The sequence below is a fragment of the Panulirus ornatus genome, chromosome 37 (genome assembly GCF_036320965.1).
Source record: "Panulirus ornatus isolate Po-2019 chromosome 37, ASM3632096v1, whole genome shotgun sequence".
Lineage (NCBI taxonomy): Eukaryota > Metazoa > Arthropoda > Malacostraca > Decapoda > Palinuridae > Panulirus > Panulirus ornatus.
The window spans coordinates 5,446,643-5,457,171 of NC_092260.1; the positions used below are offsets into that span (position 1 = coordinate 5,446,643).

General features: G+C 41.5%; 1 protein-coding gene across 1 annotated transcript in view; it reads right to left on the bottom strand.

The window, feature by feature from the left end:
- Positions 1-3,827, bottom strand: part of Hsl (hormone-sensitive lipase) — a 174,016-nt gene extending 170,189 nt beyond the window's left edge. The window contains exon 1 of the mRNA XM_071683738.1: positions 1,703-3,827. The gene's annotated coding sequence lies outside the window, so the exon portion shown is untranslated. The remainder of the gene's footprint in view (positions 1-1,702) is intronic.
- Between the last annotated feature and the right edge of the window lie 6,702 nt (positions 3,828-10,529).

Genomic DNA, 10,529 nt, shown 5'->3' on the forward strand with positions numbered 1-10,529 from the left:
ATCCATTGACAGCACATCAACCCCGGTATACCACATTGTTCCAATTCACTCTATTCCTTGCCCGCCTTTCACCCTCCTGCATGTTCAGGCCCCGATCACTCAAAACCTTTTTCACTCCATCCTTCCACCTCCAATTTGGTCTCCCACTTCTCCTAGTTCCCTCCACCTCTGACAAATATATCCTCTTGGTCAATCTTTCCTCACTGATTGTCTCCATGTGACCAAACCATTTCAAAACACCCTCTTCTGCTCTCTCAACCACACTCTTTTATTACCACACATCTCTCTTACCCTTTCATTGCTTACTCGATCAAACCACCTCACACCACATATTGTCCTCAAACATCTCATTTCCAGCACATCCACCCTCCTCCGCACAACTCTATCTATAGCCCACGCCTCGCAACCATATAACATTGTTGGAACCACTATTCCTTCAAACATACCCATTTTTGCTTTCCGAGATAACGTTCTCGACTTCCACACATTCTTCAGCGCTCCCATTACTTTCACCCCCTCCCCTACCCTATGATTCACTTCTGCTTCCATGGTTCCATCCGCTGCCAAATTCACTCCCAGATATCTAAAAAACTTCACTTCCTCCAGTTTTCTCCATTCAAACTTACCTCCCAACTGACTTGTCCCTCAACCCTACTGTACCTAATAACCTTGCTCTTATTCACATTTACTTTCAGCTTTCTTCTTTCACACACTTTACCAAACTCAGTCACCAGCTTCTGCAGTTTCAAAAAACTTAAAATAATTTATACTTATTTATCTATATATTTTGATCTTTAAAAGAAATCTGAAAACTCAAACCTATTTTTCTGTACAATCACCATTTCCTGCATTAGCAAGGTATTGTTAGGAACAAAGAAATAATTCATTCTGCTCAAAAAAACAACATTACAAGGTGTAACTCTCACATGCAAATTGCTAATTGGTAGCTACTTTCTGACTATGGGTAGCAACGAAGAATAGTGTGACATGGTTTGGAGCACACTCTGTGAACTGGAAGAGATCACAGATTTTTTTTTTTTTTTTGAGACTGTTCAATATATCTAAGTGCAACCTAAATATCATGTAGTTCTGCAGCATATATGGTAGGTTCTCAATTAGTATTGCTATATGAGATTCTTCAAGAAGTATAACAAAGCCAACTCTCTAATCACATTTTGGAGCCATTAGTAAACATCTTCATTCTGTTTGCATGAATATAAAGAACATTACTTTAGTTATTACAAAATCAAATGTTGCTTTGGTGTTTTCATCCAGTCCCAGATCTCAGGAACCTTCTAGGGAGGGAACCAAGCAAAACACTTCCTGAATTGATTTTACATTCCAATCAACTCTCATAAATGCATCTTTTATTCTTCCATTAAAGGGTTTAAAGAACTTTGGATGTTGAACAAACACTTCAGTTCTCTCAGCAGCAAAAACATATTCATATATATGGTTAGATGGTAAACATTTGAACCTAATGAGATACTTCAGCCTACCTGTTTACATTTCAAATTCGAAATGAGTTTGCCAGAATCTGGATACAGGCTTTCGATGTGGAATTCATGGTCATCATAGACAATTTTGAAAAAATCTTTACTTATGAGAGAAACTGGTTATCGTGAAAGGTGTGCATGTTTAAACTTCTTTTTAAACTACAATCTGGTTGTAATCACAATAAAATAACAGAGTACATAATTACCTCTTGAGCTTTGGTAGACTGTGTTACAAAGCCTCCACCATGACAATGAATGAGTAGACATTCTGAAGGTGGCAGAACTGGAGCCCCCTTACTATCTTTTTCACCAGGCTGTAAAATTTGAAAGGCATTATAGTTATAGATTTAGTATAGTGCAGTACTGTGCTAACATATCACAAATTCAATACCCAAAACCTCCTTTAAGTTGATACAAAAAGAGAGATATCTTGTTTCTGCTTTACATGCTATATCCCATCAATGAAAAAATGGATATCTGTCTGCCTATCTATATTTCTGATACCCGTTCCCTCCTGAAACTCCCATCAAGGGGATTGCCATGGCAAAGAGTCTCCATTTATCTCTGTCCTTACATGATTCCCTCACATGCGCCATCCCACTCATTCTTCCACCATTTCTCTTCCTCCAGTGCTCTATTTCCCCATGTCATACATGATCTTCCCCTCACACCAACTTCTTTGAACTCCCCATCTTGCATTCTTTCCACATGCCCAAACTACTTCAAAGTATTATGTTTCATGCACTCTACCTCTCCACAATTCACTCCCTTTGCATTACTGCCATACCACATCTCTCATACCCCCTTTTATTTCTTTCTTCATTCCATCAAGTCATACCACATGGTCCTCTCAAATAGCTCATATCCACATCATGAATTCTTGATCTCCATGACTCATTTCATGTCCATATTTTGGCTGCTCTTTCCCTTATTTCTCCTTCCATATCAAGAAAATGAATATTAGCCCTGACTGTGAGTGGAATGGTGGAAACTTTGGTATGTATTGATAAAGAGAACACTATGTACTCTAAAGAGTACAGTATAAGATATGTCAACTGCTAAACACTAAAATAAGATATTACAGCAATCTATCTACCCATTTCAATCTAAATCATTTACAATTACGTTCTTGTTTACATAGGATGAATCAAACAAAAATAGCCTCTAACTCATACACATCATCAACATGCTAAAATAAACAAAGGCATGCTGTACTATAAGAGAGCTTCTTATGTTTTCACTTTGCATAGCAAGGTGATTTGTCAGTAAATGTGATGTCTCCATTTGCACTATAATTACCTGCAAATCCTTCTACTTTAACTCCCATCTATCCATTCAAGTTATCCATCACAATTACCTTCTATCCTCAATCCACTTCCTCAACTATCATTTTGAGTACCCTATCAATCTATCTATCTATATCTTTGATGCCCGTTCCCTTTGGGAACTCTCATCAAGGGGTGGCAACGGCAAAAGATTCTCCACTTATTCCTGTCCTTACATGCCTCCCTCGCATACACCATTCCACTCATTCTTCCATCATTTCTCTTCCTGCAGTATTCCTACACTCTTTTTGCCCATATCACAGTTGGTTTTCTTTCTCGCACACCAACCCCTTTAATTGTACTGTCATGCACTCTCCTAGTAAACTCCTAGTCCTGCATTCATTCTCCATAACCAAACCACCTCAAAGTGGTACCTTTCACCCACTCTATCACTCCATAATTCATTCCCTTTCCATTCCCTGCCATACCACATCTCTCATACACCCCTTTTCTTTCTTCATTCCATCTAGTCACACCACTTGCTCTTCTCAAATAGCTCATTTCCACAACCAGGATTCTTAACCTCTGTGACTCATTCCATGTCCATGCTTCGGCTGCATATGCCACGGCTGGGAGGACTACGCTGTCCCTTAATCTTCTCTTCACTTCTACACTTTCAATTCTACCCTTCATTATTCTGTTAAGGGACACAATAACTCTTCTGCCTTGTAGTGCTCACTCCCTTACCTCTCCCTCTATATCACCACACTTGTTCAAGACAGCTCCAAAATACTTGAATTCTCTCACCTCTTTTGGTCTTTCTTCCCTCAACCTCCACATCCTAAACACAGTTTTGATACACTTTCTTCTTTCACTCAATATGGCTTTACAAAATCCATATTTTCACTCTGTTTCCTTTCAAACACAATTACTTTACTTTTACTTGCATTTACTTTCAACTGCTTACACTTAAACATCATAAAACACACAAACCTCTACAACTCCTCTTCACTCTCAGCAAACCCAGTATCATCCACAAACAGGCCTGCAACTAGCCACCACATCTCATCACCACAGTATATCTCTCTTGTCACGCCATCGATACACACACACACACACACACACACACACACACACACAAAAAAAAACACAGACACACACACACACACACACACACACACACACACACAGATATACATATATGTGGTTTGGGATGGGAATGTCTTGGGAGTAAAGTCAGGGGTTGGTGAGAGGACAAGTGCAAAGGAAGGAATAGCACTACTCCTGCAGCAGGAGTTGTGGGAGTATGTGGTAGAATGTAAGAAAGTAAACTAAATTGATAGTGGTAAAACTGAAAGTGGATGGAGAGAGATGGGTGATTATTGGTGCCTATGCATCTGGTCATAAGAAAGATCATGAGAGGCAAGTGTTTTGAGAGCAGCTGAGTGAGTGTGTTAGCAGCTTTGATGCACGATACCGGGTTACAGTGATAGGTCATTTGAATGTAAAGGTGAGCAATGTGGCAGTGGAGGGTATAATTGGTGTACAAGGGGTGGTCAGTTTTGTAAATGGAAATGGTGAAGAGCTTGTAGATTTGTGTGCTGAAAAAGGACAAGGGCAAATGAGAGTTGGGGTGAGAGAGTATCATTAAATTTTAGGGAGAATAAAAAGATGTTCTGGAAGGAGGTAAATAAAGTGCGTAAGACAAGGGAGCAAATGGGAACTTCGGTGAAGGGCGCAAGTGGGGAGGTGATAACAAGTAGTGGTGATGTGAGAAGGAGATGGAGTGAGTATTTTGAAGGTTTGTTGAATGTGTTTGATGATAGAGTGGCAGATATAGGGTGTTTTGGTCGAGGTGGTGTGCAAAGTGAGAGGGTTAGGGAAAATGATTTGGTAAACAGAGAAGAGGTAGTGAAAGCTTTGCGGAAGATGAAAGCCGGCAAGGCAGCAGGTTTGGATGGTATTGCAGTGGAATTTATTAAAAAAGGGGGTGACTGTATTGTTGACTGGTTGGTAAGGTTATTTAATGTATGTATGACTCATGGTGAGGTGCCTGAGGATTGGCGGAATGCTTGCATAGTGCCATTGTACAAAGGCAAAGGGGATAAGAGTGAGTGCTCAAATTACAGAGGTATAAGTTTGTCGAGTATTCCTGGTAAATTATATGGGAGGGTATTGATTGAGAGGGTGAAGGCATGTACAGAGCATCAGATTGGGGAAGAGCAGTGTGGTTTCAGAAGTGGTAGAGGATGTGTGGATCAGGTGTTTCCTTTGAAGAATGTATGTGAGAAAAACTTAGAAAAGCAAATGGATTTGTATGTAGCATTTATGGATCTGGAGAAGGCATATGATAGAGTTGATAGAGATGCTCTGTGGAAGGCATTAAGAATATATGGTGTGGGAGGAAAGTTGTTAGAAGCAGTGAAAAGTTTTTATCGAGGATGTAAGGCATGTGTACGTGTAGGAAGAGAGGAAAGTGATTGGTTCTCAGTGAATGTAGGTTTGCGGCAGGGGTGTGTGATGTCTCCATGGTTCTTTAATTTGTTTATGGATGGGGTTGTTAGGGAGGTAAATGCAAGAGTTTTGGAAAGCGGGGCAAGTATGAAGTCTGTTGGGGATGAGAGAGCTTGGGAAGTGAGTCAGTTGTTCTTCGCTGATGATACAGCGCTGGTGGCTGATTCATGTGAGAAACTGCAGAAGCTGGTGACTGAGTTTGGAAAAGTGTGTGGAAGAAGAAAGTTAAGAGTAAATGTGAATAAGAGCAAGGTTATTAGGTACAGTAGGGTTGAGGGTCAAGTCAATTGGGAGGTGAGTTTGAATGGAGAAAAACTGGAGGAAGTGAAGTGTTTTAGATATCTGGGAGTGGATCTGGCAGCGGATGGAACCATGGAAGCGGAAGTGGATCATAGGGTAGGGGAGGGGGCGAAAATCCTGGGGGCCTTGAAGAATGTGTGGAAGTCGAGAACATTATCTCTGAAAGCAAAAATGGGTATGTTTGAAGGAATAGTGGTTCCAACAATGTTGTATGGTTGCGAGGCGTGGGCTATGGATAGAGTTGTGCGCAGGAGGATGGATGTGCTGGAAATGAGATGTTTGAGGACAATGTGTGGTGTGAGGTGGTTTGATCGAGTGAGTAACGTAAGGGTAAGAGAGATGTGTGGAAATAAAAAGAGCGTGGTTGAGAGAGCAGAAGAGGGTGTTTTGAAGTGGTTTGGGCACATGGAGAGGATGAGTGAGGAAAGATTGACCAAGAGGATATATGTGTTGGAGGTGGAGGGAACAAGGAGAAGAGGGAGACCAAATTGGAGGTGGAAAGATGGAGTGAAAAAGATTTTGTGTGATCGGGGCCTGAACATGCAGGAGGGTGAAAGGAGGGCAAGGAATAGAGTGAATTGGAGCGATGTGGTATACCGGGGTTGACGTGCTGTCAGTGGATTGAAGCAGGGCATGTGAAGCGTCTGGGGTAAACCATGGAAAGCTGTGTAGGTATGTATATTTGCGTGTGTGGACGTATGTATATACATGTGTATGGGGGGGGGTTGGGCCATTTCTTTCGTCTGTTTCCTTGCGCTACCTCGCAAACGCGGGAGACAGCGACAAAGTATAATAATAATATAATAATATTAACATCCAATGGTTTGGACACATGGAGAGAATGAGTGAGGAAAGATTGACCAAGAGGATATATGTGTCGGAGGTGGAGAGAACGAGGAGAAGTGGGAGACCAAATTGGAGGTGGAGAGATGGAGTGAAAAAGATTCTGTGTGATCGGGGTCTGAACATGCAGGAGGGTGAAAGGAGGGCAAGGAATAGAGTGAATTGGATCAATGTGGTATACCGGGGTTGACATATATACTTATATGTATACTTATGTATATATGTATTTATATACATACATATACTTTTTGTTTTATTTTGCTTTGTCGCTGTCTCCCGCATTTATGGGGTAGCGCAAGGAAACAGACGAATGAAATGGCCCAACCCACCCCCATACACATGTATATCCATACACGTCCACACACGCAAATTTACATACCTATACATCTCAATATACACATATGTATACACACACAGACATATACATATATACACATGTACATAATTCATACTGTCTGCCCTTATTTATTCCCATTGCCACCTTGCCACACATGGAATAACATCCCCCTCCCCCCTCATGTATGCGAGGTAGCGCTAGGAAAAGACAACAAAGGCCCCATTCCTTCACACTCAGTCTCTAGCTGTCATGTAATAATGCCCGAAACCACAGCTCCCTTTCCACATCCAGGCCCCACAGAACCTTCCATGCTTTACCCCAGACGCTTCACATGCCCTGATTCAATCCATTGACAGCATTTCGACCCCAGTATATCACATCGATCCAATTCACTCTATTCCTTGCCCGCCTTTCACCCTCCTGCATGTTCAGGCCCCGATCACTCAAAATCTTTTTCACTCCATCCTTCCACCTCCAATTTAGTCTCCCACTTCTCCTCGTTCCCTCCACCTCCGACACATATATCCTCTTGGTCGATCTTTCCTCACTCATTCTCTCCATGTGTCCAAACCATTTCAAAACACCCTCTTCTGCTCTCTCAACCACACTCTTTTTATTTCCACACATCTCTCTTACCCTTACATAACTTACTCGATCAAACCACCTCACACCACACATTGTCCTCAAACATCTCATTTCCAGCACATGCACCCTCCTGCGCACAACTCTATCCATAGCCCATGCCTCGCAACCATACAACATTGTTGGAACCACTATTCCTTTAAACATACCCATGGCATATATATATATATATATATATATATATATATATATATATATATATATATATATATATATATATATATATATATATATATTTATTTATATTTATTTTATTATACTTTGTCGCTGTCTCCCGCGTTTGCGAGGTAGCGCAAGGAAACAGACGAAAGAAAAGGCCCAACCGCCACCATACACATGTATATACAATATGTCCACACACACAAATATGCATACCTACACAGCTTTCCATGGTTTACCCCAGACGCTTCACATGCCTTGATTCAATCCACTGACAGCATGTCAACCCCGGTATACCACATCGCTCCAATTCACTCTATTCCTTGCCCTCCTTTCACCCTCCTGCATGTTCAGGCCCCGATCACACAAAATCTTTTTCACTCCATCTTTCCACCTCCAATTTGGTCTCCCTCTTCTCCTCGTTCCCTCCACCTCCGACACATATATCCTCTTGGTCAATCTTTCCTCACTCATTCTCTCCATGTGTCCAAAACATTGGATGTTAATGTGCTGAGAGGTGCAACTGGAGGGAGTCTGATCATTATCTTGTGGAGGTGAAGGTGAAGATTTGTAGAGGTTTTTAGAAAAAAAGAGAGAATGTTGGGGTGAAAAGAGTGGTGAGAGTAAGTGAGCTTGGGAAGGAGACTTGAGTGAGAAAGTACCAGGAGAGACTGAGTACAGAATGGAAAAAGGTGAGAACAAAGGGGAGTGGGGGAGGAATGGGATGTATTTAGGGAAGCATTGATTGCATGCACAAAAGATGCTTCTGGCATGAGAAGTGTGGGAGGTGGGCAGATTAGAAAGGGTAGTGAGTGGTGGGATGAAGAAGTAAGATTATTAGTGAAAGAGAAGAGAGAAGCATTTGGATGATTTTTGCAAGGAAATAATGGAAATGACTGGGAGATGTATAAAAGAAAGAAGCAGAAGATCAAATGAAAGGTGCGAGAGGTGAAAAAGAGGGCAAATGAGAGTAGGAGTGAGAGAGTATCATTAGATTTTAGGGAGAATAAAAAGATGTTTTGGAGGAGGTAAATAAAGTGCATAAGACAAGGGAACAAATAGGAACATCAGTCAAGGGGGCTAATGGAGAGGTGATAACAAGTAGTGGCGATGTGAGAAGGAGATGGAGTGAGTATTTTGAAGGTTTGTTGAATGTGTTTGATGATAGAGTGGCAGATATGGGGTTTTTCCTTGAGTTGGTGTGCAGAATGAGGGGGTTGGGGAGAATGATTTGGAAAACAGAGAAGAGGTAGTAAAGGCTCTGCGGAAGACGAAAGCCAGAAAGCCAGCGAGTATTGGGCGGTATTGCAGTGGAATTTATTAAAAAAGGGGGTGACTGTGTAGTTCACTGGTTGTTAAGGTTATTCAATGTATGTATGATTCATGGTGAGGTGCCTGAGGACTGGCAGAAAGCTTGCATAGTGCCATTGTACAAAGGCAAAGGGGCTAAGAGTGAGTGCTCAAATTACAGATGCATAAGTTTGTTGAGTATTCCTGAGAAAATATATGGAAGAGTGTTGATTGAGAGGGTTAAGGCATGTATAGAGCATCAGACTGGGGAAGAGCAGTATGGTTTCAGAAGTGGTAGAGGATGTGTGGATACCCATTTTTGCTTTCCGAGATAATGTTCTCGACTTCCAAACATTCTTCAAGGCTCCCAGGATTTTCGCCCCCTCCCCCACCCTATGATTCACTTCCACTTCCATGGTTCATTCCGCTGCCAGACCCACTCCCAAATATCTAAAACACTTTACTTCCTCCAGTTTTTCTCCATTCAAACTTACCTCCCAATTGACTTGACCCTCAACCCTACTGTACCTAATAACCTTGCTCTTATTCACATTTACTCTTAACTTTCTTCTTTCACACACTTTACCAAACTCAGTCACCAGCTTCTGCAGTTTCTTACATGAATCAGCCACCAGCGCTGTATCATCAGCGAACAACAACTGACTCACTTCCCAAGCCCTCTAATTCACAACATACTGCATACTTGCCCCTCTTTCCAAAACTCTTGCATTCACCTCCCTAACAACCCCATCCATAAACAAATTAAACAACCATGGAAACATCACACACCCCTGCCGCAAACCTACATTCACTAAGAACCAATCACTTTCCTCTCTTCCTATTCATTCACATGCCTTACATCCTCAATAAAAACTTTTCACTGCTTCTAGCAACTTACCTCCCACACCACTTACTCTTAATACCTTCCACAGAGCATCTCTATCAACTCTATCATATGCCTTCTCCAGATCCATAAATGCTACATACAAATCCATCTGTTTTTCAAAGCAAACACCTGATCCACACATCCTCTACCATTTCTGAAACCAAACTGCTCTTCCCAAGTCTGATGCTCTGTGCATACCTTCATCCTCTCAATCAATACAATCCCATACAATTTCCCAGAAATACTCAACAAACTTATGCCTCTGTAATTTGAGCATTCACCTTTATCCCCTTTACCTTTGTAAAATGGCACTATGCATACGTTCCGTCAATCCTCAGGTGCTTCACCGTGAGCCATACATACAATGAATATCCTCACCAACCAGTCAACAACAGTCACCCCCTTTTTTAATAAATTCCACTGCAATACCAACCAAACTCGCCGCCTTGCCAGCTTTCATCTTTTGCAAAGCTTTTACTACCTCTTCGCTATTTACCAAATCATTCTCCCTCACCCTTTCACTTCGCACACCACCTCGGCCAAAACACCCTATATCTGCCACTCTATCATCTAACACATTCAACAAACCTTCAAAATACTCACTCCATCTCCTTCTCACATCACCACTACTTGTTATTACCTCCCCATTAGCCTCCTTCACCGATGTTCCAATTTGTTCTCTTGTCTTATGCACTTTATTTACCTCCTTCAAAAACATCTTATTATTCTTTCTATAATCTAATGATACTCTCTCACCTCATCTCTCATTTGCCCTCTTTTTCACTTCTTTCAACTTT